Here is a 9520-nt window from a genome sequence, read left to right on the forward strand (position 1 = left end):
TAAACATGATTTTTCTATCCTTAATTAAATTACTGAAATCTTTAAAATATTTTATTCTACATAAATTAAATATAATTAATATAAGTGTGCATATATCTGCTTTTAAGTTAAACAAGAAAAAGGATAAAAGAGATCCAGCTGTTAAAAGGGTTAATTCTAATTTTACAGTTTTTCCGTGTCAAAACTTTTAGTTTTAAACTCGTCAGTGTTTTAAAGCTTTGCGTGACAAAGAATTAATTAAAATTCAATTATTGCATCTATTGATCTAACTGATAATTGGTTTAGCATTAAAAATTATTGTTTTTAATTTAATTTCGAAAAGGTTTAAAAATACTGGAAGTATAACATTTCTTCATTTCTTTTGACTGCTTGGATATCTTGAACAATTTCAGGAATTGCAACGAACTGGTGGAAAGATCTGGGTTTCGCGGCCAGTGAATTCCAGGTTTGAAACCCTGAATCCACCGAAACATTGCCGTACAAGAATGTATAGTGGGCTTTAAATCCAACAGGGCCGAATGTCCTCACGCTAATTTGTTACAAAAATTTGGAAAAGAGGTGTCAGTTCAAGTGTCGTTCTTCTCCTTTCATCACAGCTCATAATTACGATGCGTGTTCTAAAATAATTCTAATATTGCTGGAAACGGGATATCAATTTGCGAAAACTAAACCAAATGACAAAAGGCCAAAATTTTGCTTTATACTTTTATGACAAAACATTGATAGAATTTTATCCTAAGATCGAAGTATCATCATATTACAACTAGAATATTAAGGAATGCGAGTCGCATGCACATGTAATTAATATTAATTCCCTGTGCATCTTCAAAATTCATTTTAATATTCTTTTATATTATTCATTACTAGCCGTCTTTGAAGACCAGCCGGTTCGCTAATCTTAATGCTCGTTAAAATTTAAATAATTAAATATTTTATGTAATTCCTACTTTAATAGCTTCTTCATTAAAATATTTTGAAACTTCAAATTTCAATTCACTCATAATAATATTATAAAGGGCTTCAGTCATAACGTAATCTGTATCTCTCTAATTTTCTGTTAGCTCCCGTAGAATTTATGCTTTAAAGTGGAAATAATTAATCTGCAATTAATATAATAATATTTTTTACTGAAACAAAGCATTTTTTTGTAATATGATTACAGAAATCTAGAGTCACTGAGTATTTAAGCCTTATGGGCACTAAAGAATATCTTTCTTAATTTATGTAAAATGTCAAGAATTTATCAACAAAATTTTCTCAGATTCATTATGAACAGATCGATTAATTAACAATGTGTAATTTTAAATGCATCAAAAACTAAGAAAATAAACAGAATCGTTTAAAATCATTGGTCGAAAACAGGTAACAAAAATTACTTAAAATCGATGAACTTAAAACTAACATAAATAGAATTAAATTACAAAACCATACAACTAACCTAAAAATAATTTAAATCAAGTCCGCTTCCATTGAAAATAGATGTAAACAATCAGAACACAATGTGCATGCTTGGATTTTCAACGCCAGCTATGGTAACGCAAATGCGTGAATTTTTCTACGCCAGTTAGAGTAACGCTATGCAGATTAGAAATTTTTTTTTCCTTTGTTCTGTTTTATTTTAATTCAAAAGTACTTCAGAATAAATCTGAAAGATCGATTCATTAACAATGTTTAATTTTAAATGCATAAAACATTAAAAAACTAAACAGAATCGTTTGAAATAAACGGCCGAAAAATGGTAACCCTAGCCTCATTACTGTTGGGAAAAAATAACTGAAGCCTTAATCATTTGACGGTGGGGAAATGAAGATTTTTTTGGCGGGAAAGTTAGTTTTTAATTAATAATTAAAATTCTAATTAAAATTTCAAAAAAGGGACTCTGGGTGCACATTCTCGACCTTCAAGGTATAAACGTACCAAATTTGGTAGCTGTAGATCAAATGGTCTTTTCTGTAAAGCTTCAACACACACACACACACACACACATTGAGCTTTATATAAGTATAGATTCATAATATTCTTTTTTATGTATATGACTTTAATTTGCAAGTTTGAATTCTTTTATAATAAAAAAGGAACCGAAGCGAAATGATTGTTATTTTTTCTAATCGTTATTAGATTGTTGATAATGCAATTTGTAAAATGTAGTGATTCTTCCTAATTTCTATAGTTACTTAGGAAACCCATAAAATCACCCATTTACATTTAATCCAGTTTTTAAAATAGTATTTGCGTGAAAAATTTAACTTTTTAAATAAAAAAGAAAATTTCAAATTTATGTTGCCTGACCTATTTAGTAGAATAAAATGAACTATAAAATATAATTATAATTAAATAATTATATCAGGCAACTTTAGTGCAAAATCTTTGACATGATGTCAAAAATTATGAGACGAAAGGGGATAATTAGTTGTCGTTTAGATGAACTAATTTGAATTGATAACTCTAAATGAAAAGGATTTTTGTCTAATTTTTGCCTAAATGAAGCATCCATTTTCCATTTAATTCTGACAAAATACTTTGATGAAATTAAGTGAAATTAAATACTATACGTCAAAAGTGTGGATGTCCCAGATGCAAGTATAGAAGTTCTGATAATTTGTCAAACTTCGGGAAATGTCACTTTTCTTTAATTCTTACAACAAAACTGTCTTTTGGAATTTTTCAAGCAGGACGCGTGTGAGAGAGAGGAATATGTTCTCTTTTATAATTGACCTATTATTCCTTAGATGTATGTACATTCAGTTCTATAGACTAGTTGTATAGTACTATACAACGAGTCTCGCTGCAAAAAGCCTTTGAGTGGCCAAAATGCTGATACTTCAAAACTCTTAAAAGATTTGGACTGTAAGGTCTTGGAATAATTTAATGTAACTGGTCTTTATACATTTCGGCAGTTTTGGGAAATATTAAAATTATATCCTTTGTGTTAAAGTGCTACCTATTTCGCCTACTAGTAGTACGGCGAATATAGTCACTCCCTAACCATTCTACTTCTCAGTAATTTCCTTCAAACGAACATTAAACAACTTCCCGCGGATAATGACATTCTTTGTGGAATTCATTGAACCATGAGAAGCAATATAAACAAGCATTGTTCAAAAATTTTACCTTTAAGATTTTTTGAGAATGTTGCCGAGATAACATTTCAGTGAATAAGTCATCTCATAGAAATATATGAACAGATACAATTTCTCTGCCTTAAAAGATGAAAGGGAATGAAACAGTTCTTGAATATTTGAAATACTCTTTACTGTAAAAAGCACCAAACGACTTTTCAGTTGATGTTGGATATGTGAAATGCCTACAGAAGGGAGCTAGACTTTTTTCTGCCCCTTAAGACATTGTCCAAGATTCATGTCCTGCAGTCCCGCAGTCAGGAGACAAACAAGAAAAGGTAACCACAAGCTGTGCGCACTACATGTCTCGGTACTTATTTTAGTGGTACCCTGAACCTATACGCTCGAAGTCATTCCCAGGGACAATTACCAAACCTAACGCCAAATAGAAGAATTAACACCTTTCAACTGATCTCTAGCAGACAGGCCATTTAGATAGCTAGATACTAACAGAATTGATAGAGTGCTCTGTTCATTTAATTGGTCACCACGCACGGTCCCACGGTAAATGCAGGGGGGGGGGGGTAGCTGTTCATGAGAAATAAGATGCAAAATGAGTGGTGAATGTTGAATGTTAAGAATGTTCTCCTTGACAATTCAAGAAATAATCGAGAAGAAAAATCCGAAAATTTGGAACTCTACAGTAAAATATAAAAAATTCATAGTAACTCTTCCGTCCCCCATATTCAAAATGCGCTTCGTGTTAAATATATTTCTAGATAGTAAATTTTCATATTCTCAAAGTAGCAAACAAAGGCAAAAGAGCTGAAGCATCATGAATGTCATGTAGGGAAACATAAGAACAATTTTACAATTATTAAAGCAACATGTTGATTGAAAATATATTCATTTTTCTGCTGTTAGTAGATGAACAATGATCTGGAAAAGAATGGATGCTGATGTTTCTACTCTTAAAACAAGGAAAATGCCATTTTCTTTAAGTGATTATTTAATACACCTGTATAACCAATTGAAAAATAAAAATTGCAACATGTTTAAGAGATTTTCCAAAGAAAAAACATCCATAAGCCATTGAAACAGCTGTTATTTTCCATAGTTTATGTTTTTTTATTTTTAGTAAAGATTGAGATTTTATTATGTTACATGAAAACTTTAGCCACATTTAATATAGATATTGCAAACTCTAATGATAAAGCTATCAGCTGTTTCTACTCTTAAAACAAGGAAAATGCAATTTTCTTTAAGTGATTACTTAATGTACCTATATAACCAATTGAAAAATAAAAATTGCAACATGTTTAAGAGATTTTCCAAAGAAAAAACATCCATAAGCCATTGAAACAGCTGTTATTTTCCATAGTTTATGTTTTTTTATTTTTAGTAAAGATTGAGATTTTATTATGTTACATGAAAACTTTAGCCACATTTAATATAGATATTGCAAACTCTAATGATAAAGCTATCAGATTTTTCTTGAATTGCGGTTATATATTTAAACAGTTGTCTGGCTCAAAATTAAAGTCATAACTATAAAGGAATTTATTTTCACTTCTACGATAAAAAAACAATTGCTTCATAACTTATAGCAAATACAGGACACAGAGCTGCTCCTTTGGAAATTAAGTAAGTTATCACAGATTTTTCAAATAATGATACATTCCTTAACATAAATTAAACAGTACACTTTTCTATTGAAAAAGGTATTTCTATTTGATGATTTTGTACAAATGTTATAAAAATTAATTTTGAGAAAATGAATAACTATGAAATAAGATGGGCTCTCGATTGCTTTTGTTATATTTATGTATGCCATTTAATTTAGAAAAGAATTTTAGATGTACTTATAAATTATCTTATTTATACAAGTATTTGTAATCTCTGAATCTCGAATATTTTGATATATCAAAGATTTTTAGAAAGAAGAAATATCAAAAGTTTTTAGTTCAAAAATTTGAAGCCAATTCCAATAAAGTATAAAATATTGTTAACCTTATCAAGTAAAGTAAAATTTCGATCAATGAAAAACCAAAGCAGAAAAAAATAGCAAAGAATAGATATACAATGACTGAATTTGATATGTTAAAATTTTAAACGTGCTGAAATTTGAACTGAAATTGGTTCAAGTAGCTCTAAAGAAATGCAACAATTCTAAGAGGTTTTTTAATGTAAATTACTGTACATGAATATTAAAATGTTAGCTTTTATTCTGGACAATAATTGCTAAAATGATAATATATGGATACACAAATTAATTTTAACATTGATAAAACAGATGAATTAATTAAAGAGTTAAATAAAAATTTCGCCAAAAAAGCATTTGATAAATTTTATGCTCAAATTATCATTAAACAATTGATTAAAAATCAAAGAATTATTTTATATGATTTAAATTGATTTTACTGAAATGCTATTTATTTTTAATTTTAAGATAGTTTATAAATAATTTATATGGGATGATATGTTTTGAAGTAATGGCATTTGAAACACCCCTCTCCTTCCTTTTCAAATAAACTAAATAAATTTTTTTATTAGAGCCAGTAATCCTCTGAAGGAATAAGGAATGTAAGAGCCAAATTGATTCCGTTAAGAAAAATGAAATTGTGTAAGGTTCAAACAAAAGAGCAAATGGATATGCGATTTTATACATATAAAATTAGCCGCAGTACCTGCTCCTCTACTTAAGCTTATTCCGGTTCTCCTAAAAGAATATTTTCTAATTTTATATTCAATCCGTTAAAAGTTTTTAAGATATTTGGCTTTAATAATAATACACTCTAAAAGTATAAAATATATGACAATTTTAATTCCGTCTTTTGATACATAATAATTCAATAAGAATTGACAAATTTAGTAAATAAAATAAAGTCGGATTCAGTGAATTCAAGACAAAATAACAGTGAAAATAAGACAAATTATAAGCAATCTAGAAGCATTAAAATTTTTTAAAGTATTAAAATATGAAACAAAATCAGATAATGCAACAATTAGGAAAAAACCATGTTTAGCGTGTAATTATATGTGAATTTTTAAACTTTTGATTTAACTCTTTTTCTTAAATGTAAAAATAAAAATGTCCTTAAAATGTAACTTAACATTAATCTTAACATAATTCTAGGGTCAAACCTCAAAAATAGTGAACTTTTTTCTTTTTCTTAAAAGCAAGAAAAAATCTGTTTAAGGAGGAAAAAACTGCTTATAAATGTCAGTTACATATTTTCCCTCCCCCAAATTTCACGCTGTGAGATAAGGTGTGCAGAATCTAATATTTACAGATTGGGATAAAACTCATCAAGACGAATATTTTGATGTACATCGTGTAGGATCCCCGAATATAGCGTCATAGTCTAATTAAAGTGTGCAGATTGTGTTATGAAAATTTCAAGAAATGAGAAAAAAAAATCAATGAGAACTCTGAATACAAAGATTTTTGAAAAGTCGGCCGTTCGAACAAATGACATGGCGAAGTCTGGAATCAAAGTTTGCAATTTTTTCTACACAATATCTGTTCCAATTTCCTTGGTTTCAATTGCTGCTCTCAAGTCGTCCAATGTTAAGAGCTGTGTAAGAAAGAGTATGTCTTTCAGACCTCCACATAAAAAAGTCATAATAAGATGGCCACTCTATAGCATTGCCTGTTTTCGAAATGGATTCCGAATCGATTTGTCTATCGTCAAATGTTAGTGAAATGACTCAATGACAGCTAAAAATTTGAATTCACTATAATTTATAATTTTATATTAAAATATTGCAAAATTAGTTGTAAAGATACTTTTAAATTTTATTGAACTTCATTTAACTATAAATTATTTTAATAAATGATAGATTTTTGCAAGAAAATTCTTTTACGTTTTGTAAAAATTGTATAAAATTAGAGGAAACTAATTGTACTTAATGATAAAAGAGAACACAAATTGTATTTACATTTTAGATTACTATCTAACAAAAGAATTTATTTTCTTTACTGACACTTTAGTCGCTTGAATGTCATTTACTATAGAAAACGAATTTGCAAATAATAGATTAAAAAATCTAACTGTTTATCAAATTTGCATATTAAATTTATTTTATAATGTTTGAGAAAATTTTAGCAATTCAGTGCTATCAGTCTTGCAAAATACGATAGTTTATATTGAAATTGAATAAAAAAGGAAAGCATACTTTCTGTTTTAATTTGCATTCAGCACTTTGTATTTTCAGCCATATATTTTATGTCTAGAATATTTTTTTCATTTAAAGCAAATTCTTCATTAATAATTTTCTTATAGTCAAAGATTGACGTAATAAAACTGTGACAAAATGGTAAAAATTGGTTTCTTTTTTATTTAAATTAATTATTTTTAAACATTTTCTCAGTTATTCCATACAGTTTGATTAGTTAAGTTGTTTACGCTTCTTCTTGAGTTTTCATCTTGCAAAGAGGCTGAAAATTATACATTGCATTTACATTAAAATAGAAATAAAAGTTTCAAGGAAGTAGTTCAAAATTCTAATTTTTCCCCACTCATTTTTTCCCATGGCTATTTATAGTTATAACAGCATTCCATGCAATACCATTATAATTTAAAATTTTACCATTATACAGATGTGCCCCACTGACTATGGCTCTTTCAACCATAGTCAGTGGGGCACAATTAAAGTGACCCTATTGAGAAGAGTCCTATAGTGTCCGTTGTCCCTTTCACCGTTCGGACTTTAATGAAATGTGGTATATAGGTTGTATGGACCTCGGGAAAAAGATATATGCAATAAAAATAATTCAATTGGTGGCCACCAGGGGAAATTGTGACGCCGAAAGAAAGACAAAATATCTGTCAGAATCATTAAAATTTATTCAGTTACAAATGTGCTGAACGTGTGCCCCACTGACAACAATCATGTGTTGAAAGAGCATCATACTGTGTTCAATGGTAAAGCGAAGAAATTCTCGACGGATTTCAGCAGCATGACATGTAATGCTGGTTTTCAACTCCGGTAAAGTAATAATTCCTCCTCTGTAAACAGGTCTTTTATGAATCCCCATAACCAGAAATCATAGGAATTTAAGTCGAGTGAACCAGGAGGCCAAGTATCCGAAAAAGCTCTAGTTACACGATTCTTGCCAAAATTATCACGAAGCAGTTCTTTCACTTTGCATCCAATAGGAGGTGTTGCTCCATCTTGCATGAATACAGTTATCTGCAAACATTTCCATTCCTGTAAAGCAGGAATGCTCTGCTATTGAAGAAGTTCGTTGTACAGTTCATTCATGACAGATCACGTCTTAAGACCTTGAGGAGTGTGAGTTTCAAAGCAAAACTGTCCGAGCATAAATCTAAACCAAGCATTCCATAATCAGAATGTAGTGTTTATTGGTGCAGGACATTAGGATGTGAAGTACCCCATTTGCGACAATTTTGATTATTCACAGCTCCATCTAAAGAAAAGTGTGCCTCATCTGACCATAGAATTTTCCAAGGCCGAGCGTCATCAACTTCCATTCAAGCCAAAAATCGGCAAGCAAATTCATAGCGTATTTAAAGGTCTTGAGTTCCAACTTTTGCAACACGAGGATCTTATAGGGATACCATTTCAAGATGGATAAAAGAATTTGTCGTATTAACGACCATGGAATCACCAACTCTCGTGACACCGATCGAACACTTGTTGAAGAATAGATGAAACTTCAGGCTCTTTCAACCATAGCAGTTGCGACTTCTTCAATAGTTTCATTCGCAACCGATTTCCGCCCTCTTCCTGGCAGCACACCCAAGTCTCAATATCTTCGAATTTCATAATCATCTTCTTTAAACTATTCTTCGACATGGGCCCTTTCAGCAGTTTTTTTAAATGGCAATATTCACGCAGTGTAGCTAAGCTACTGCTGCTGTTTTAATATTGACCACCAGATGGGGCTTTCTTTCTAACTTAGAAAATTCTTTATACAAATTAGGAAAGCTTAAAATGCCAATTGTCAGTGTCAACAATTATTCACCATACATTAAGAGAAGAAAAACTGAGTTTCATAGATCGAGTTGTTTCATGACAATTGCAATAATAGTGTAATTATACTGCAAAAATATCGAAGCTTGAAAGACTTAAGAAACTATTGCCTATATCTAAGAATGAATTGGAGATAATAATTACCAAATTTGAAGATGGATGTCTGGTATATTGCCAGGAAGAGGAGGGAAACATTTGAAATGAAAGTATAGAAGAAATAAAAATGTCTCTATTGCTTTTCTGTTCCAGATGAAGTAGTAAATACTCAAAATTATACTTATTTATGCATGTCTTAACGTTGGGTCTGAACAATCTCTACATTCTGATTATATTACTGTGTGATGAAGTTTACTGCGGATTCCATTCTTCGCTCCAATTAGTTTGGGGAGAACACTCATTACAGGTCCAAAAGTTGCCCATTACTGTGAGCTTTTACGGCAACAAATCATATCTGAATAATG

The sequence above is a fragment of the Argiope bruennichi genome, chromosome 7 (genome assembly GCF_947563725.1).
Source record: "Argiope bruennichi chromosome 7, qqArgBrue1.1, whole genome shotgun sequence".
NCBI classification, from domain to species: Eukaryota; Metazoa; Arthropoda; class Arachnida; order Araneae; family Araneidae; genus Argiope; species Argiope bruennichi.